The 23,097-nt window shown below is 37.1% G+C and overlaps 1 protein-coding gene across 2 annotated transcripts in view; it reads left to right on the forward strand.

Annotated features, from left to right (window-relative positions):
- Window positions 1–23,097, forward strand: part of Znf385b (zinc finger protein 385B) — a 279,057-nt gene that overhangs the window by 235,033 nt on the left and 20,927 nt on the right. The window lies entirely within an intron of this gene.

Raw genomic sequence — 23,097 nt, forward strand, 5'->3', positions numbered from 1 at the left:
ATTACTAATAAATATGGAAATATGTTTAGTAAGAAAAGTTTTTGATGTTTTAATATCTTCACAGAGTTTCTCTCAAAATTACTTAACAGAAGAACTTTATGTATACTTGGAAACAGACTACTGATGAGTGTACCTTGTATGACCAGTCTATGTTGCTTGAATATAACATTGCAACTTTTCTGAGTAGGTTTTTTCAGTGGAAAGAGAGGAAAACATTTTCCTAGCCTGGATACAGTGAAACTAAGTGGTTAATAGGCTTTGTCACTCTTACATCTGTCCCTCAGGCCCATGATGGATGTGTCATCTGTTTCTGTTGCTAACTCAAGAACATTTTCTGTTAAAGGGGATTAAAAGGACTGGTTCCTTTCCTTGTCTTCGACCTTGGCTTTAGGGACTTCTTTGTTGTGGTATACACCCACATCTTATTCTCCTCTCTCAAAATCCTTGTAGCATTTGAAGAGAGGTTCCAGAATTACTTCTCATGGCCACCTAGGGCCTTTGGAGAAGGGCAAATCCATTATTCTAAAAGGAAAGTTCAGAAAACCTATTCAGACAAAAAGACTGCGTAGGAAAGGATCTTATTGATTGTGCCTTATAGGTGCTGGCTCCAAAAGAACTGCAGCCTAGAAGTGAGCTGCAAACTTGGTAATGAAGACTTTTATTTTTATATATGATAAGTTTACTAAGTCATGACATCTGAAGAAGTAATAAATAATAGATTATTACATAGCACATTTCCCCTTCCAAAGAACAAAGCCTTTTTTATGTAATATAATTAATCTTTCACCCACAATTGTCTAATATTAATATCATATACTATCGCAGTTTTGACAAAAAATTGCAAATCATGGTGTAAGGTAAGCTTTGTGACAGTTATTTGCTCAAGGGTATCCAGAGTTTGGATACCCTTGTTTGGAAAGGGTTTGTAAGAGCAGTATCCATCATCGCTTTGATTTCCTGCCTGATGTCATTTCCCACACGCTATTGTTGCCTTTGTGTAACAATACTCTACCAAAGGTTTTTATTACCTGAGTTATGGTCTTTACCTTCAACAGAAGTTAAAGGTAAAAGGATAAAATAGTAAAGGTTAAAGGTCACTTCATTCCTTCCACTGGTTATGTGACTTGAGCTAATCAAACAGTTGGTGAGTATTATTAACATTCTAACATTGTTACTGAATGTGCTTAATGCTTCATCTAAGTTACATTGTTATATTTAGGGATTGTGTTTCCTCCAATGATAGCAGTGAAAGTAAGGAAGACAAAAAGGAAGTAGAAAAAATTCTCAAAGGGTAGCAGGGATAAATCAATGAAAAATGGTACAGAAATAGAAGATCCAAATGAAGAAGCCTGGGTTATATTCATAGCATCTATTATACCTATAAAGTACTCAATTAATATATATTGAAAAATTTGATGATTCAAGCATTTTCTTACAGCACTTGAATCCCATATCCACTGGAATTAATGCTCACTATACAAAGAGTTAGTTCCTAGTTAGTGGAATACAGCAGTCAAGAGAAACAGTAGTACAAATAAGGAAAGAGAACTAAGATTGAGCTTGAGGACACAAGTAAGGAGAAATTTTAAAAATGAGTGTACATTATATCTCTTTGGTAGATGTGTGGTATTTTAATCCTGCATGATCTTCTCCCTCTGCTACATTCCCTATTTGCCTCCTTCCCTTACTCTCACACCATTAGACCTGTGGCCCAACAGTTTTGACCTTACTTACTGTGGGACATTCCAGATTTGGATTAAAAAGAGTAGAGAAATAACTTGTATTTGTACTTCATTTCTTTTATGTTGTTTTACTCAAAATCTGTATAGTCACTCATTGACTGATTCATCCAAATTAGTTGTCTTTCCACATTTTCCGTAAGTATTAATTCAAGTGAAACATTTTATTTGCTCTATTATACAGTAACTACAAAAGCAGCACAGAAATCAGTGAAAGATGATACTATCTTCAAATTGAGTGGGTTGTATTTGCTAAATAGATGTATGTTCTTTTGTCACCTTCAGCTGAATATAGCTTTTAAATAAGAATAAGAATTTTCACATGTGTTTGATAGAATTTTTAAAACTGGAAAACTAGAAGCTTTTCCCAGATGGGAAATCTGGTCTAGAGGATATGACAGTATGTCGCTAACTACCCATTTCTAAATCTTTATAAAGCTTGTACAGTTTTTTCAACTATCATTTGCTTGCTGGCCTTCATTTAGTTTAAAATCCTACTTTAGAAAAAAGATAAGACACAAAAACTAGTCCTTTGCAATTGGTCTAAGTGGACCATAAAGAAGAAGGGAGTAGGAAGAGGAGTAACAACTATGATATTTAATTGACTGAAATGTTTTATGTCAGAGAACATTGCCTCCACAATCAGCCAGAAATTATAAATTAGACTAACAACCACAGTCAAAATTCATGGATTGACAAATCTCTTGAGACTTGACTTCCCTAGCACTGGACCTTTTCTTCTGAATGGAGAGCTATCAAACAGTCTAAAGTATTATCTGTGATTTTTAGATTTTTTGAGTGAGAATTGAAAATATGATTCATTTGATGTCTGAACTGCTAGTTTTCAATCCCAGGCATTCTCAACATCCATGGGACCAACTAATTCATTTTCTCATCTCTTGTTTTAGCATCCATTTTAACAGCATAAAGGTGTCCAATAACAGTACGTTTTGTGGGAGAAGAAAGAAACAAGAAAGAACCAGGGGCTGGGAAGGTGTCTCAGTGGTAGAGTGCTTGCCTAACATGCATGAGACCCTGGGTTTGATTCTTCAGCACCACATAAGCAGAAAAAGCTGAAAGCAGTGCTGTGGCTCAAGTGGTAGAGCACTAGCCTTGAGCTAAAGAGCTGAGGGACAGCACCTAGGCCCAGAGTTCAAGCCCCACGACCGACCAAAAAGAAAAGAAAAGAAAAGAACCAATGATACTTAGTGAGCCCCAGGATGCTTCTTTCCTAGCATCCTGGGATTCACTGGGTGCCATTTAGGTGAGGAGTGATTTCAGAGTAATTGATGAGGAACATGGGACCCACAAATGGCCTCTCTGCTCCTCCAGAGCACAAAGAATATATTATTAGTATGTGACTTAGCAAGCATTGAAGAGCTAGGTATCCTTCTTACCTACTATGTTAGCACTTGAGACACCTATTTCTCTCTTTTATGTTACATTTGGAAACACACTTTGGCTGAGATTGATCTTGTTCCATGCAATACAAACAGTTATGTTATAATGGAGACAACATGTAAAAAACAATATCTGACAAGCCTTCTTTTTCTCGGAGGTTAATTTTTTTAAAAGTACTAAAACTACAAGAGCAGGAATTTCTATTGTAAGAAATTCTAACTAGCTGATTTTAAAAATATTTATTTCATTAAAGGAAGTTGAGTTTAGAATTAATGTCTCTTTCACGTTCTAGAAGTTGGAGTAGAATTGAATGGAAAATACAGAAGAATGTCTTAATGGTCTCCTAGGATCTGCCCCAACTTTTAACGATGCATTAGGGGGCATTTGAAATATAGGATGAGAGAAGAGAATGTGCTTTGGGAAAATTGGGGTCAAAACACAGCAAGCATTAAACAGCCTCAGGAAGAAGGCTGGAACATACTGGCCAGTCCCTGCACCCAAATTTCTCCCTAGAGTTCAAGTGTCATAATGCCATATGACAGTACACATCCCTGTGATAATAAGCCCCATACATCAGATTGAAGGCCCGTTTGTGACAGCATTTAACAACTCATAACAGTTTCAAAAATACAGTTTTTGACAGACCTTATTTCCTAAAAATAATAAAGCATTGTGATATTAAGCCTAATAATTCATATGTCTAGACATATGTCTAGTATTTTGTTTTTAAAAGTAATTAGATATCATGATGGAACTGTATGCATTTCTAGATTAAAATGTATGAAATTACATAGAACTCAGCATTAGTTGATGTCTGGACAGAGGAAAGAGAATTATTCAGATGCCACAAATATGTTTACAAATGCAATTACCAGCAAATATAGGATTAGCAGCCTCTGCATAAAGGATAACAATAGGGGCACCTGAATTTTGTTCACTTTAAAAGGTCCAGGCACATGTATGTTTTATATGACCCTCTCAACAATAGGATGATGGGTAATGTTGAAAATACTATCTATCTATCAGGCATGCATGTAATAAAGTCCATTTATTTACTCAAAATAATTTATTAACTAAACTATGGAATAGTGCATATATAGTCAGATACTAGCATATAGCAATGAGCAAAAGGGACACTTGCCCTCAAAATGCTTTCTAACTTAGTGATGTTTTTACAAGGTTGGACATTACAACAATAAGAATAAATAATATATATAGTAACCACATTCATACTACTTCCAAAAATATGATAACAATGAAGATCACGGGTCACAGAAAAGATTAAATGACTTATACAACCTAAGTTCCGGTTGAGTCAGGAATGAGCAGGAACTCAGTCTTGTTTGTTGTTGTTCCATCATCCCCATAAATTTTAAACTTCTCTTAGAGGAATATATACAAGTATACTGACAAGCGGTCTGATACCACTAAACGACTTTTATCAGGAAAGCAGGTAGGACTCTGATACTTTAAATGTGTCACTGACTTCTTGGTAGGCACTGTGACACAATGAAGGGATCATTGGGGTTTGCTTTTATCAATAATCCTTAAATTCCTTTGCAGTAATTGTCTGCCTCCATCAGGGCATCCTGGTGTTGCCTTCAGCTTGGTCTACATTTTCAGTACCATTTGGAATCATTCCATTTAAAAAATTTCCCAGTGAGTGCAGGGAGCTTTGTTTACATCACACCCTGGCCTCTGAGGACTGCGAAACAGCCATGTTAGAAAAGATGTAAGAGGAAAGGGGACAAGATCCTTCAAAACAGTTCATTTTAGTTGTCACTATGTTATGCTTTCATGGTGGCAGTTGCTCAGGTGTGAGCCTAAAGCAGTTATAACTGGTAGATCAGTATATTTTGAGTAGAAAGGCTGCAGTCCAGAATTTGTGGTCACTCTGTTGCCTTATAAAAGTGCATTTTCCATTTTGTCAGAGTATTTCTGCCAAAGATAAAAACAGAGACCCTTGCCTCATCATTTTTATGGGTTCCCCTGTGCATTTCATAGATTTCATGTGATACAAATGGGACCAAGTTTTCCAAATGACAGTTTCTCATTTCCACTGACGGTCATAGGACTCCATCAGTTAACTAGCAAGGTCTTTTTTACCTCATCTTCTTTCTTTCCTGTCACTAGCAACAGGACCTTGTGCTGTTGAATAGAAGAAAATGATACTTTTCTGCTTTGTCAGTGTCTGTCATTTATAGACAATCGCGATCATAAATTTTGCATACATCTACCTAAATCTGGGAGGCCAAGATTTAGTAACCCTCACAAAATAATAAATTAACTATGTTTATGACAAACATCTTAAATCTGAAGTTCTTTAGTATAATCATGTAGAACATAAATGAGTCCCATCTGTCTAAGTGAACAGACCATTATACTAAAGCTCATATTTTCATGAAATGTGCATATATCATTAAGACTTTTGCAGTCAATTTGAAAAATGAAACTGCCCCCATTTTTGCTCATACACCTTGAATGTGTCAAGAACAACCTGCCAGGCAAGGCTGAAAATCTTTGAGTTAAGTGTTTGTCATACTCTGAAAACTACCTTTTGAAACTTTGAAGCATTTTATATTCCTGTGAAAGAGAGAATGCTGAGCATTTATTGCTACTCTTTTTTGAAAGCAATTTCCTAGGGTTGTTCTAAAAAACAGTGAACCAAAATTTGAGACAGATTTATGATATACTGATGATCTTCTAACTTGTGATGGCCTAGAGAGATGTTATAAACTACCCCTAGTAAAGAAAAACTTGGATTTCTCCCTTTTTTGCATCTATTTACAACCTTTCTTCACTGAAAATATAAATTTTATAAATGGATAAGCATAAATGCTCTTGAGATTACCATAAAGGTTATTTATATTTTAATAGCATTCCACTTATGTGATTCAAGAAAACCTCTTACAAGTGACATACTTTCCTGACATCAGTGGACGATAAGAGAGCCTACTCACTAAGTATAGAATCTGTGTCCAAGTAGTATGTGGTACTAAGGCATCCTTGTAGGACTCTTTCCTCAGTTCTCATATACTTATAGTCTAGTATTATACAAAGTTATGCTGGTAGTATCAAGTTTAAAGTGTTTTCACTGGAAACATTTTGAACATACATTCTTCCCTGGATTTTTCCTCTGATATTGAGGTTTACTGTTAGGAACACTCCATAAAAGTATGCAGTAGTGAAACTGATGCTGTTCTTTCTACAGACCAATACTGTCCCAACAGTCCAATAAAAGATTCTATCATCCTGGAAATTGTCTAGAATCAGTGTTGTCTAACGAGTGTGACTAGCCACATATGGTTTTTCAGCACTTGAAAGATGGATCATGCTACTAAAGAACCAAATATTTTATTTTATTTCATTTGAATGGCTAGTGACATCTGTGCTGAACAGCTTACCCTTGGACTGTAGCACACTACTTTGTTGACATGCTGTGACATAAAAGAAAGTTACAAAGTTTTCTGAGTCTCTCTTTTTCTGGCTTTTATATAGATACAACAGATCTTTACAAAATAAGTAATAATAGAAAACTTAATGCTGATGTTCTTACAGATTTTGTTTTATTTAATCATGTTTTATTTATTTGTCTATTTGTCTATTTTGATCTTCCTCTGGTGGTTTATTTTAGGCATCTTTTCCTGATATTATCATTGAGAAATAGGAAATACCTCATTTACTTGTTGGCTACCATCATCTTCCATTATGCTGATTCTACTTTGTTAGATTCTAGAAGAAAAAGCTCAAGTGTTACAGACTTATTGGCAAAAAATAGTCTTAATAAAGTGTGATGACTAACTCTAGATGTCTACCTGGCTAGATTAAAGGAACTGGAAAAATGTGACTTCTGGGAGTGTCTGAGGATTTGTGAGGAGGAGATTGAAATGTGAGTTGTGTAACTGAGTGGGGTGAATGGCACTATCAACAGGTTGCAGGCCCAGCTAGAATGAGAAAGGAGGGATAAGGACTTTTTTGCCCTTTCTTGGAGCTGGGACAGTTTCCTCTTGTTGTCCTTGGGCATCAGAACACTTAACCCTTCAACTTTGAGCCTCCAGGACTTACATTGCCAGCTTACCTCGGTTCTTATTTGAACTCAGAGACAATTGGCTTCCCTGGTTCTGAGGTTCTCAGGTGTGAATTAAGGATTACTGATTGCTTGTAATGGATATCTTAGCCCCTATGATCAAATGAGCCAGTTTCCCTAATTAATTCTCATCTGTCTGTCTGTCTGTCTGTCTGTCTATGTAGCTAGCTATCTAGCTATCTATCGTCTCCTATTGGTTCTGTTTCTCAGGAGAATACCTAATGATAAAGATTTTGGTGCTGAGAAATGAGATTGATGTCATAACATACCTGAAAATGTCAAGGCATCTTGAAACTGGATAGAGGTTGGAAGAATTTGGAGAAGTTGGCTAGAAAAAGTTTAAATTGCCATGAATGAACTATTAGGGCAATTCTGATGAGACATCTGAAGGGAAGAGCTATAGCATGTCAGAATCTTCTCAGAACTTACTCAAGTGGTTGCAGTCAGAACTTCGATAGAAATATAGACTGTAAAGGCCATCCTGATAAGCTCTCAAACAGTTAAAAAATAAATGTATTGGGCAATGAAATCAGAGCCAGTTTTGTTATGTATTTGCAATGAACTTGTGTCCTCATCTTTGGACTTTATCAAATCCATCTTCCATTATGCTGAAAGACGTCTAAGTAGCAAAGCACTCAGACTACTGTATGGCTACTCATAATCACATTTCAGTGAGATATGAAAGCAAAGAAATGATGTAAACATGGAATTCATAACTAAAATAGAAATGGTAGAAGATCCAGAAAAGTTGCATTCTGTTCATATAAATAATGAAAACATATATCCAGGAGAACAAAACAAATGAAAAGTTGCTAAAGAGATTCGAAAGGGAAAAAAAGTGAGTTTCACCAGGAAAGACTCAAAAGGTATTTCAGACAGATTACCCCTTCCACTGGGCACCAGTGGCTCACATCTATAATCTAAGCTACTCAGGAGGCTGAGATCTAGATCACTGTATAAGGCAATGCTGTGCAGAAAAGTTCACTAGACTCTTATCTCCAGAATAACTAGCAAAAAATCAGGGCTGGAGGTGTGGTATAAGCAGTAGAGTGTCAGCCTTGCACTCTCTGGGCCCTGATTTCAAAGCCCAGTTTTGTCAAATTAAATAAATTAATTAAATTTAAAGATGACTGCCTCTCCTATCATAGATCTACAGATCTCGGAGTACAGAATGGTTCAAAGGATAGGCCCACATCCCCCTGACAGGGGCTCACTTCACAGAGACACACCAGACTTCCGTATTCAGAATCAGTGCTGCTCATCCTCCCCACCATGGGTCAGACAGGTACAGAGACACTTAACTCATCCACTCTGGAAAATGTTGGGTTAAGCCTTGGTGTCCATGAGGTACTGATTTTACAAGCAGGCAAACTTCCTTCCCCTAATTCAAAGCAAGAGCCCATTAATGATTTCTTGTAAGGATGCAGACACTACAGAGAGACCCCAGTAGGGAAATACATGGAACTGTGTGGTCATTACAAAAAGCTACCACGAGGGCAGTCTCTAGTGGAGTAATGAAAGTAGGACTGCTTCTGAGATCCCAACCCCAGCATGCATCAACCTAGGAGAAACACAAGCATGAAATTTGAACTAGGAAGAGCTGCTGTCTTGACTGAGGATACAAATTCATGTGATGGCCTAGACCTCCTCAGTGTCTCCAGGAGGTGACACATGGAACAAAAGATTATTCTGGAGATTGAGAGTATAATGTGATTTTTGCCTCCTTGGTTTTCAACTTACCTGGAGGCTATTAATCCTTTCTCCTTACCTATTTCTTTCTTTTAGAGTAGGAATGACTATTATGCATGCTATTATATATATAATGCATGCCCCACTATTATATATTATGTTATGTATTTGGACTCCTGGTGGAGGGAATTTGCTAAGGTGAGGATGAATTGTCCCTCACATCTCACTCACAGCTGATTTAGATGAGACTTTGGATTTCAGAGCTTAGAGTTGATACTGAATTAATACTTTTGGAGAAATTGGAATGGGTTAAATGACGGACATAAATTGGGAAAGGGGACAGTATTCAGAATCAGAATGTTATGGTTTGAATGTCACTTTAAAAATCTGTGCTGAAATTTAATTGCCATTGCACAGTATTAAGTAGGTCATCAGGACATTGATTCCTTGAATGAGTAGTGGTTTAGTTATCACTGGAAAAGGTCCCTGATTTTTTTTTCTTAAAAAGGGTGGATTTGATTCACTTTTCTTTCTCTATGCCTTGTGAGCTTGCTTGCTCTTCTATCACATTGAACATAGCGCAACAGCCTGCTCCAGATACTAGTAGAAAGAAGATGATCACCAGATACCAAATTTGCCAGTGCCTGAATATTGGACATTGCAGTCTCTTCAAAGCTATGAGGAAGATTGTTTTTGCATTATCCACTGTGGTATTCTGTCATAGTAACAGATAACAGACTGAGGCAACAATGTGGATAATAATTTATATGTGACCAAGTGACCAGGATGTCCCTATGTAGATAGATAGATAGATAGCTAGATATTGTTCTACCTAAACATTATAATGATCTTCTGATTGATACTAGAAAGTGAGACCTAGAGGAGAAAATAGTGGTTCAGTGTACTAACTTTTGATAGAAGGTAGTTTCAAAGTAAAAGCTTCAGCCTGTCCCTCAGTTCTACTACCATGAAATGCTACCTTTAAAGGAAAGATTTGGACTACACTGCTTATGATGTTTGAAGGCTGTTTAATATTTTTTCTATTAAGAAGCACACCCAGAAGTCTCACATCTCGAAGATGTATTATTTCATTCTGCACCTTACTTCTTAGTAGTTTTTTTACAAATCAACTTAAATTATATGTGCGGGCATATACCTGTAATCCACACACTTAGGAGGCTAAGACAGAAAGATTATTAGTTTGAGGCCATGCTGGGTACAAAGCCAGATCCTGTTTTTTTAAAATGTGGACTTATATATTCAAATAGTAACTAAGGTATGATCCCTGAGTGCATTGCATTTAGAACATAGACAAAAGAGCATGTATGGGTTATATGACCATATAACCCTGGTCAAGTCATGCTTGCTGAGCTTCTATTTCCCCATCAATGGGGTTGTTGTTGGGATTAACAAGCTAATAAATGGAAAGTGATCAGCTCAGTGCTTACCATGTAATTGAAACTCAACGAATGGTAGTCATCAAAAGTAACTGTTTCTTCAAAGATTCGTCCTTGTTTTGACTGATCATCTCATGTCACACTGGCATGAATGGCAGACCTGTATTTATATTCTTTATGTGTTTTTTACCTAAGAGTAATTGTGTGTATGTGTGCTTTCATTTTAGGACATTAAGGCTTGATATGGCAGATCTATATTTACATTCTTTATGTGTTTTTTACCCAAGAGTAATTGTGTGCATGTGTGCTTTCATTTTAGGACAGTATGGCTTGATAAGCCTGATTCTCCCAATGAGACATTTAAAGATGTAGAAGAACCTATTTTGTCTTCTTCACATTTTTATGTAAGGAAGGAAATGCCTTCCCATTTGTCTTCCCACTTGTTTATGTGTCTCTTCTGTTACCACTTCTGTATCTACTCTATGATATTCTGTACCTAGTTGACACATGGTTAGTTGGCTATAATATGAACATAATTAGTTGAAACAATGGAGAAGCTGTAGAATGTGGACAAATCAAGAAGACATTGGTTGGCTCATGTGTTTAATATAATGGAGTCCACTTCACAGGTTGGCAGCTGATGTATATACAAGTACATATAAGTAGTAACAACCCAACTCATTCCCACTGGTTCAGAGATATTTGGAGGCTACACATAGAAAAGAAATCCAGCCTTGAGCCATGCTTGGTTACTAAAATTAAAGGATTAAAGTGCATGAATGAAAAATTCCCTGCCTAACAAGTTCCTGCTGGCATTTTTGTCAATACATAAGGAGAAACTTGTCAGCACAAATATTTTATTTTCAGCTCCTTGTGAAATTTTTTTTATGTGTGATTTTTGGCATTTCTTATAAGATATTAATTACTTAGCCTCTAGAGAATATATACTTAGTTTTCTTTTAAATATGAAATGGCATACAAGCTGGAAGTTCTTTGCACAGTAGACATTATTTTATTCCTTACTTCCAATTTTTGGAGCTTCTATTGGAGCTTAGTGATGATTTGTACCATTTAACTAGGAAAATAGCAATATCTAAGTTAAAATAATGTCTTACTTCAACATCTTGTTCTTAGTTCTCGATTAACAAAATAAGTTTGCTCAATATACAACTTCATTAATGTACTCTGGTGGGATTGGTTACAAGACCCAAAAATACTTAAACCTGTAGATGTGTGAGTCCTTTGTATGAAATGACAAAGTATGAGCATAGAATCTAAACACATCCTCCCAAATAAAAAAAAACTCTACAATACTTGTAATACCTAACACAATGTAAATGCTGTGTGAATAGCTGATATACTGTATTATTCAGAGAATAAAACAAGAATAGCTGGGGCTGGGAAGGTGGCTCAGGGGTAGAGTGCTTGCCTTGCATGCCTGAGGCCCTGGGTTCGATTCCTCAGTACCACATAAGCAAAAAGAAAAAAGCCGGAAGCTGTGGCTCAAGTGGTAGAGTGCTAGCCTTGAGCTGAAGAGCTGAGGGACAGTGCCCAGGCCCAGAGTTCAGGCCCCACGACCAGACCAAAAAAAAAAAAAAAACAAGAATAGCTATATTTAATGCAGTTACTTTTTTTCAAAATGAACATTTTTGACTCCATGATTACTCGCATCCCTAAACACAGAACCCATGGATATGGAGGGCTAACTACACTACAGTTTCTGTTTAGGAAAAGGTATTTTGTTTGGTTTTGTTTGTTTGCAGTTTAAGGTGGCCTCAAAGGTAATGATGCTCCTTCCTCAGCCTGTCAAGGTCTAGAATTACTGGCATGCATCACCAGGCCAGGCTTTGTTCATTTCCTTCCGGTCAAAATTGTACCAACTTTAACTAGCCCAAAAGACATTAAGATTTGCATCCAGTAAAAAAAAAAAAGTACAAATACTTTGAGAAAAAAACATTAACATCTGTTCTTGCTTTTATTACTTCTGTCATTTCAAAATGAAGGATCCTTTTGAAAGATAACTACAGAGTAAGTCAAGAATCATAAAATGTTCCCTCCATTAGACTCCTTCCTGGGTTCTGTATCAAAAAAATGAATATGAAGTAGAAAAAACAGAAAATTATTTATGAAGATTCCCAGTTTGCCATTATTAGCATTAATAAAAAAAAATGGAAGCCAGGTGCTGGTGGCTTACACCTGTAATCAATCCTACCCACTCAGCAGGCTGAGATCTGACCATCACTATTTGAAGTCACTCATGGCAGAGAAATTGGAGAGACACTTAAGTTAACTAACACAAAACTGAAACGGGAAGTATGTCTTAATGGATAAAGGCCAGCCATGCACACAAGAGACTATAAGTTCAAATCCTAGTAACTACACTCCCACACACATACACAGAGCCATACACACACACACACACACACACACACACAGAATCAAAATGGTCAGTACTATGGAAATTCTTTGAATAAACTATTTTTAGTGTGTATCTATAGAGTAAATAAAAGCAAGCAACACGAGAATAGTGAATAATATATTTATTGAATTCTCACTGAATCTCAGAATCATGCTAGTGAATTGGACAGATTTGGGCTTACCTTCATAAGAGTATAGTCTTTTTTTTGTGATATTTCATTTTATTTTTTAATTCAGTTTTATTGGAGAGTATAGTCTCTTTATGGATAGATATCTCTTTATGGATAGATACTGACCCATGAAGGAAAAACTTGATAAATGAAAAGAAAGGAATTCTGACCTACTATGGGAAGGGAGGAAAGACCTAGACAGGGGACTTAAGGTCACTGTCAAATATGTAAGGAAATTATAGTCGGGTTCCTAATTTAGAAGTAGAAACTTAAAAGGATTTTTATTAAAGAGATCAGAACTTAATAGGATTTATAATTTGAAAGTCTGACTACTTAAGTAACAGATGCAAGGAAAGGACATCAGGAAGTAAGAAGAAACTTTAGGATGTTTGTAAGAGACATGCCAGGTAAGGACAGAAATAAAGGCAGAATAAAATAACTGGCACAAAATGTTGAGATCCTTAACCTATTTTTGTGCTACAAGTTCTTCTGGACAACTAGTGAAACCTGTTCCTAGGCTAGTCTTTTAATACATAGAATGGAAATTATAGTTTTGGAAAGAAAACCAATTCTATTGAAATACAACTGTCAGTTTTTGTTATGATATAATGTGCTAAATAATATGTGGCAGTTACTAATAATATAATAATGTGCTACTACTGTGTAGTGGATCTCAATTATTTGGATCTCTATAATTTGGAAGTAGTAATGTGTATACACAGTGTTCAAGAATTCTGTAACAAAGCTGGGTGCTACTGGCACAAGCCTATAATCGTAGCTACTCAGGAGGCTGAGAGCTGAGTACTATGGTTTGAAGCCCAGCCAGTATGGTCCCTGAAACTCTTGTGTCCAATTAACCACCAAAAAAGCCCTAGTGGAGCTGTTGCTCAAAATAGTACAGTGCTATCCTTGAGCACAAAATCTCAAGGGCAGTGCATCCAAGCCCTTAGTTCAAGCCCCAGGACTATCACAAGAAAAAAAAGAAAGAAAGAAAAAGTAAAAGAAAAAGAAAAAATGTAGGGCTGGGAAGGTGGCTCAGTGGTAGAGCACTTGCCTTGCATGCATGAGGCCCTGGGTTCGATTCCTCAGCACCATATAAGCAAAAAGAAAAAAGCCGGAAGTGGTGCTGTGGCTCAAGTGGTAGAGCGCTAGCCTTGAGCTGAAGAGCTGAGGGACAGCACCCAGGCCCAGAGTTCAGGGACCACGACTGGACACCCCCGCCCAAAAAAAAAAGTAAAGAAAGAGAAAAAATGTAATTTTGTGATAACTATAATGTCCACTAGATTGATTTCTATCGGTGGCAAAATCACAGGTATTGCCAAGTCTATTGTCATTTGTTACATTTTTTTACTATTGAAGAAAAAGCACATTTCAAATAGAGGTAAGTGAAAATAAGAATATATTTTTTCTATCCAAGTTTATCAATACATTGAATTCATATACTCATTGGATGTCCACGAACTCCAAGTTATAAAAAAAAAATCCCTGAAAAAAGAAATCCCTGTTAAATGTGACAACATCGAGGGCTCTTTGTTTTTGTTATTTGATTTTTTGTTTTTGTCAGTAATGGGGCCTGAACTCTGGGCCTGGGCGCTGTCCCTCAGCTCTTCAGCTCCAGGCTAGCGCTCTACCATTTGAGCCACAGCGCCACTTCTGGCTTGTTCTGTTTATGTGGTGCTGAAGAATCAAACCCAGGGCCTTATGCATGCAAGGCAAGCACTCTACCACTGAGCCACTTTCCCAGCCCCAGCATGGGGGCTTTGATATGATGAGTCAGCACATCATGGCTGGAACACATGGCAGAGCAAAACTTAGTTGCCAGGAAGCAAAAGAAAAGGAGAGGAGGGGCTTGGCCCTTGTCCCTGGCAAGGATATATTCTTGGTGAGCAGCAGACCTTTTACCAGGCCCCTCCTCTAAAAGGTTATGCACCCCCCACTCCCAAATGCACTAAGGCCAGGACCAAACCTTTCAGACAGGGGCCTTTTTAATGCAGAATATAATCTGTTGCAATTTCAGGGACCAGAATGATAAGAAACTCCAGATAACCCCTTTGGGGATCCAAGCCTTTTAAATTAAGGTGACTTTTGATGGTTATCATACTTTGCCCTGCAATCTAAAGCTCTTACATATAAAGCTGGCTTTGTAACAGCGGAGTGAATTTAGAGACAAAAGCTGGATCAGAATGTAAGGTAGGATTGGGTGCTAGCAGTATTTTTTTTTAAGTTTGGTAGCTTTCATGGGCCTGGGCAGTCCAGCCCAAGAATGTCTGCCTAGTCCCTTTTCAGTGGGCAGTACTTATGTAATCAATAAAGAGTCCAAGCTGAGTAACTGTGTGCCTAAAGCAGGCTGGGAGAACAAGCTTTCTTGCCAACCAGTAATTATTCTGTACTGATGAGCTGAAGAGAGACTTGGTTTCCTTAGTAGCTCTGGGGCTGTCCTTTCTATTGTCATTTTGCAAAGCAAACCCCTCTGCTCATGTCAGCACCTGAAGAGGAAGGAAGGTGGGTTCCTGAATTTGAAACATTTCACATATACCTTATGAGACTATCTATCCTCTGAAATAAGGCCATTGGCTTAGAAGAAAAGGACCTTGTTCTTCATTGTACCTAGAAAATTAGTTTTTAATCTTATTCCCTACTTTGGAATCTCTACTGGACCTATTCCCTGAGGGACATGATTTGAGCGACAAGTTATTTTTTTCTATGTTCAATAATAAAGCTCCCTCAGAAGTAACTGTTTTATATCTCTGGATGACAGACAATTTTTCCACCCAAAGAAGTTGAAATATGATTTCTCTATTGTGCAAGTCGAATGGGTGGAAAACTACACAAAAGTGGAGAAAGCTATTCATTAGATTCAAACGAGCAAACAAGCTCACTCAGAAATACTGACAAGTCACTAATACCATACCTGGTTCACTCATAGAGAGTTTGGCCTGCTGGCTTTCAACATGAAGATAATTTGGCAATGCTATGGTTTTATGGGAATCTGAGGCTGGCAATTTGTACTCCTTAACAAATTGTTACAAAGACCAATGGGGGCCATTGGCATGCAGTGTTCAGACATGAGGGCAGTGATTGACATTTATTGAACCACAAATCACCTGCAAGGTGTGGAGGCCAATGGCCCAATCCTCATTAACAAAGGCTTTCAAATGAAAAAAGCAGCAACCATCTAGGTGAGGACTACAGCCTGACAGTTACTAGATGATGGAAGTATAGTGCAGGGCAAGTTTGGAACTTACAAAATTACCTCCTTTTCATGAGTTCAAAATTGATTGGAATAAATAGGCTTTTTCTGCCAATATTTTTTTTTCCTTAAAGACTATACAGCTTCTCATTTAGTGAAGAGTCACTTAAATTTATAAACAATTTTCCCTGCTATCAGGATTAGTCTAAAAGCCAAGATATGAAAATCAGACATAAACACAATTACAAATTAGAAAGCATCATAGTGATTAACGTTGCTTGAAGAGACAGGGTTTCTGGAATTTGGTTGGAGATAGGGTAGTGTAACATTGGATGTCAAGGGCCTGACAGTGAGTATGAGTCGTTTACTGTAATATTCTAGAGTTCCAAGAACTGTTAGCATTGTCCCTTAATTTCTGTGTCTCTTCATGGCCACCTGGTGTCTCTGACTTCAACGTTCTGCTTTTGTTTTCCACTTCCATAAATGGCATAGGTCAAAATGCTCTTTGGAAATTCTCAGTACGATGTCCTAGGCCAATATTTATTCCCTACCTTTTTAGGTATTAGATGCTCAGCACCGAAGTTGTCATTATCAACAAACTTGGTTTGCAGAAGTGACCCAACAGTTTTCCCAATTGGGAAAGCAAGGTCAGACATTTGCGAACAAGTAGTCCTATGACTAATAAAAGGAAGCTCCCATATGAGCAAGTAATAGCCAAATATGCCTGAACTGTCTCATGGTGGGTAAACTCTGTGAACACTTAAAATTAGGTCTAATCTAACTGAATCATCTAGTTGGAGAAAACCTAATTGAGTACAGACTCCTAGTCTACTGGGTCAGTATTGAACCACTAGGTATGTTACACACTTTGAAGATTTGAGTTATTTGTGAATGGCACTATCACTAAGATGCAAAGCCTTCATAGTGACACCTTCAGAGGGCATAAGAGGGCAAAGAAAATTAAGTAATGGCCCAAAATATAGTACTTAGAATTTTTATAATCATTATGGCATAAATATATCAACCATGTAACTATTAAAAACTCAGATGAGGTGGCTCAGTGGTAGAGAGCTTGCTTTGCATGCATGATGCTCTGGGTTCGATTCCTCAGCACCACATAAGCAGAAAAGTGACACTGTGGCTCAAGTGGTAAAGCATTAGCCTTGAGCTGAAGAGCTGAGGGACAGCACCCAGGCCCAGAGTTCAGTCCCCACTACCATCAAAAATAATTTAAAAAAAACTCAGCTGAATATAAGTTAATACTGACTAATGTAGAACATTGGGGAGATGGGGAGATGGTTGTTGGGCTAGAAGCCTAAAATGAACATCTGAACAGAATACATTTAGTCCTCTACCAGAGCTTCCAGGCTGGGCTTAGTAGTGGAGCTTTTGTCTTGTACATGAAAGGCCCTGAGTTTGATCCCTAAAACTACAAAAGAAAAACTTGCCAGAAAAGAGGACTTCAGGAGTTGCAAAAAGTATTGCCCATACTTTGCTGACAAATTTTTGCACATATGCTTTCTATTGTCTGACAGATGTACATGTTTTATCTATATCTTCATCATCAGGAGATTGTTTATATGTATGCCTAGGTCCTAATAGAGGATATAGTGAAAAGCAAAAATTTGTATATTTTATCAAACATCAAGACATAGGCCCTGGCACAGAGGATTATTTCAACTTTAACTGGCATTAAATATTTCTTTTAAATATATAACCTTGGAAACAGTGCTACAAATATTACATAATCAGTGTAGATAAATCAGTGCATATCTGTTTTTCTTTGTGTATTTGTTTTACTTGATACAATTTAGTAGCATGAAATTTTTCTTATATTTCATGTATATGCTAGAGAGTCTGTCTGAAATTGAGCATCATTTAGCTCAACAAATTTATCTACTTTGGGTTTTTATCTTTAAAAAAATTATTTTATTGTAAAGATGCTGTACAGAGGGATTACAGTTACATGAGTAAGGTAATAAGTACATTTTTTGTCAAACATTCTTACTTTCTCCTTTGTTTTTTTCATACTATCCCTTCCCTCCCCGACTTCTCCCTCTTCTCTCACCAACCCCCACCAAAGTTATAAAGATCATTTCCAACATAGTGTCTTGTGAGTATCATTGTTGCAATAGGTTTCTATCTTTATACCTCACTATTATACAGATAAAGTAATACGTTACCAAGAATCAAGAGTTAATCCTAGCAATTTTAGGTACAAATAAAATAATGACATTTAATGTAAACCATAGAATATGATTCACAAACAATTATGTGAAAAGTATTACAAGAGTGATGGGTTAAAGGGAGGAAGTAGATGACAAAGACTGGAAGTTCCAAGATTGCTCGAGAAGTTTTATGGTAAGCCAGAGAGAACAGAAGAGGATCTGGAATGAGGTAGTAGCACATAGTAGGTCTAAAGCATGTCTTCTAGATGAAAGGGTGACTGGGGCTTATAGAAAAGATATTTGGAAGACAGTAACTAAGGACTTTAGTTTTAAGTTAAATGTTGAGCATGTGAGAGAACACAAGCAGAAGGACTCCAATATAAAACAGCAATCCATTTAGTATCCAGCATGCTGAGTTTGTAAATTCATAAAACTTCTAGAAATAGTGTGTAAACTATGGACTGAAGAAGAAAGTGTCTTGAGCCTGTGAAGAATATGGAGCTTTCATCTATTAGTTTAGGAATCTGGGTCAGTGTAACAAAGGAAATGACTGTGCTCATTAGATCATGTAATGATCAAAAGGAAGACAATAGGATGTGACCTTAAGGAATACCAGCATTTAGGGACAGGCAGAAGAATAGGAGCTTGGGAAGGACCTAGAATGACTGTGAAGAGGCTGAGGAGCATGGACATTAAGGGAAAAAAGTGTTGTGGACATCAGAAAAAAGTTTCAAGAAGGAATTTGGGGCCAGTATGAAGGAACGCTACAGAAACTTTGTTAGGGTAGGAATGGAAAAGAAGAAGTGGAATGGGCCTTTTCATATCAGAGAAAATACAGGGGCAAAGCTCTAAGAGTGAAACAATTCAGGGACTGATTTTTGGAACTTGGTTTTGTACATAGAGGAAGAACCCGGTGGAAAGTAGTTGAAGCTAAAGGAAAGAGAAGAGAATTAACAGAAATTCCAAATGGAAATGTCTCTCTTTTTCCTCAGGTATGGAAAGAAATTTCAGTACTAATCATGAATCTTTTCAGCTTCCCCATTTCTCTAAGAAATAGGAGACCAAACATTTGCCAAAAGAGGCTGGGACATTGGTTGGGAATGTAAGAAGGATAATGCCTCCATGTTCATGTTCCCTGTAAATGATCATGTTTTCACATTTGTTTGCCTGATTGACTGGCCTCTTATCCAGGTATAGAACTTTTATTAATCTGGGGCCATTAATGCATGTTGCCAATGTAAGCAAATGTATTGTTTAAGGCTATAGGATTTAAAATAATTGGGTGCTATACTGCATTACCCAAAATGTTCTGCTTTCAAACAATCTTTTAAAAACAATTTATTGTAAATGTGACATACCAGAGGGGTTGTACATTTCTTTATGAACAGTGTTACCCCCCTCCCTCATTTTCTCACACTTTAGCCACCTCCCGACTCCTCCCAAGTTGTAAATTTTGTTTCCAACATGTTGTCTAGTGAGTATCGCTGTTGCCCTGGGTTCCCCCTTTGTCCCACCCACCGTTTCTGTGACTCCTCCTCTCTTCCCCAAATCAGATGAACTTATACACAAGACAATGGGTACAGAATTCAGAAACAGTTTGGAAATCTTTTAAATGGGTTTTAAGTGTTTCTAAGATCATTTTGCCTCACATAATCTTCCACGAAAAAAATAATGTGATGTAAACCGTTACATCTCACCCTAATCTGCAATGCTTGCCTTTCCTTCCTGCTCCTTTTTATAGGTACAGTCCTGTTATATTACAAATGGATGGCACTTTGTGATTTCAACAATATAGTGATAATGCTCTAGCATCTGTACAGCTCTTAACTAGATTTTAGTTTGAAGGGAACCTTAAGATACCAAATTGGCTTGTTCATTTTATAGCTTGAGTGTTTCACATTTTTTTTTCCAAATCCATTAACTATCTTAAAGAAGTTCTACTTGAAACTTTAAAATATGTTGGTGGTTTCTATACTTGTACTATGTCAGATGCATTGATAAAGAGAAGACAAATGGCAGTCTTAAGAAGACTTCTGCTAGTAAGTCAATTTGTATACACATATGCTTAGTTTTTAGAGGGGTCTGGAATGGAGCACATAGGGTTTTTTCAAATTCATTTCTCACAAGACTGCACAAGAAGTAGCTACTGTGGCAAACACTTATTAATGTCTCTTGTTCAGAAAATAGGAAGATAAAGCAGGAGAACGATTTCAGAATTCCTTATCAAGCTGAGCTAACGTGTGTTAGTAAGTGTTAAATAGTTAAATATGGGGCACTGCTTTGTTTTTTGGAAAAATAATGAGATGTTGCTCCAGGTACTTATGAATGTAGGAAAAATTATGACCACCTGTCCTGTCAACAGTATCACTGTAATCTAATTCTTTTAGGAAAATATTAAGTCTTAAAGGGAAAACTGAAATTTCTAAATTAGAAGGAGTATCCTTCAGTGAACTCAGGAAGCACAAAATGTTATTATAGGAAGATTGTGACTTTGGTTTCCTGAGCACTTTTTATAAGTTTCAGAAGTCCTTTACAATCCTGAAGGCTATGACTTGATGCCAATGAACAAGGCTTTTCAAAGACTCTTTTTGACAAATGATAAATGACTGTACAATAGAGAACAAATTACATTTTCATTGAAAGTAAAATGCACATGAAACCATGTCAAAATTAGTCTTCTTTAATATATATTTTTATTGTAAAGATACTGTACAAAGGGGTTACAGATACATGAGTAAGGTAATGAGTACATTTCCTATTGAGCATTGTTACCTCCTCCTTTGTTTTTCCCCTACCATCCCTTTCCTCTCCACCTCCACAACTCCTCCCCCCTCACAAAGTTGTAAAGTTCATTTTCAACATAGTGTCTTGTACATCTCATTGTTATAATGGGTCAACCTGTATCCTTATTTCAGCTTTTTGTTATGTCCTTTTGCCTCCTCAAATTAGAAAAATGTATATACAGCATGCAGGGCACTGGAATCAAATATAGTGAAAACATACCATGGCAGAAGAACTTACAAGGAAACAAAAAGAAATCACATAGTACATTATAAGTACATTAAAAACAACGGCAAGAAAGATAAAACCTCTTGTGTCCCACTCTTGGGGTTCATTTCACTTAGGATCATCTTATATGGTTATATGTGCATAGCTTTTGAGCATTTCTGCTTGTCCTAGACATATGCTAGTTATTGCAAATAAGGGAAACCATAGGACCTATGTTTCTTTGGGACTGGCTTACTTCACTTAATATAATTTTTTCTAAGTCTTTCCATTTCCTAACAAATGGGGCAATGTCATTCTTTCTGATGTAGGCATAGAATTCCATTGTGTGTGTGTGTGTGTGTGTGTGTGTGTGTGTGTGTGTGTGTGTGTGTGTGTGTGTGTGTGTGTGTGTATTCCACATTTTCTTGATCCATGCATCTACTGAAGGGCATCTGGATTGGTTCCATATCTTAGCTATGGTAAATAATGCTGCAATAATCATAGCTGTCCTGGTAACTTTAGTATGGCCCTGTTTGTGATCATGTGGATATATACCCAAAAGTGGGATTGCTGGGTCATAAGGGAGTTTTATGTGGAGTTTTTTGAGGAACCTCCATACTGCTTTCTAAAGTGGTTGAACAAGTTTACACTCTTACCACCAATGCAGTAGGGTTCCCTTTTGGCCACATCCCCTCCAGCATTTGTTGTTATTAGATTTCTTGTTTTTAGCCATTCTAACTGGGGTGAGGTGGAATCTCAATGTTATTTTGATTTGCATTTCTTTTATGGCTAGGGAAGTTGAGCATTTCTTCATGTGTCTATTGGCCATTCTTATTTCCTCTTTAGAGAAGTCTCTCTTTAGCCCACTTATTAATGGAGTGGTTGTTTCTTTGAGGGTTTCTTGTTGGGGGATTTAATGTCTTGAGTTCTAAGTACATTTTAGATATGAGGCCCTTGTCTGTTGTATGGCTAGTGAAGATCTTCTCCCAGTCCGTGGGCTTTCTATTGACCTTGCTAGCTATGTCTTGCCATCCAGAAGCTCTGCTGTTTCATGCAATCCCATTTATCCAACCTTTCTTTGATTTGTTGTGTTTCTGGGTCTCTATTAAGAAAATTTTGGCCTGTGCCAAGGAGCCCTAGTTTTTCCTATTCCTTCCTGTAATGTCTTCAGGGTGTCTGCTTTGACTTCAAGGTCTTTAATCCATTTGGAGTTGATTCTGGTGCAGGGGGACATATAAGGGTCTAGCTTTAGTTTTGTACAGGTGTTTAAGCAATTTTGCCAGCACCATTTACTGAAGAAGCTGTCTTTCTTGCATTTTATTTTTTTAACTCCCTTATCGAAGATTTGGTGGCTATAGATCTGTGGGTTCTTTTCTGGGTCTTCAGTTCTATTTTGTTGTTCCTCAGGTCTGTTGTTGTGCCAGTACCAAGCTATTTTGATTACTATGGCTTTGTATTAAAGTTTGAAGTTTGGTATTGATATTCCTCCAGCACTGTTCTTTCTGATAAGGATTGTTTTTGCTATTCTGGGTCTTTAATTGTTCCATATGAATTTTTGGGTTGCTTCTTCTATTTCATTGAAGTATGAGGTTGGAATATTGATAGGTATTGAAACCTTTAGTAGTATTGCCATTTTCACCATGTTAATCCTCCCAATCTAGGAGCATGGGAGGTTTTTTCTACTTCTTTAGTTCTGCTTTAGTTTCCTTTTTTGGGTTTTTAAAGTTTTCATCATAGAGGTCCTTCACTTCTTTAGCTAAGGTTTTTATTTTTTGTGGGCTATTACAAAAGGAGTTGCTTTCCTGACTTTAGCTACACTCTTCTCGTTATTGGGATACATAAAAGCCATT

This window comes from Dipodomys spectabilis, unplaced genomic scaffold (assembly GCF_019054845.1).
Source record: "Dipodomys spectabilis isolate Male_0828 unplaced genomic scaffold, ASM1905484v1 ptg000115l, whole genome shotgun sequence".
NCBI classification, from domain to species: domain Eukaryota; kingdom Metazoa; phylum Chordata; class Mammalia; order Rodentia; family Heteromyidae; genus Dipodomys; species Dipodomys spectabilis.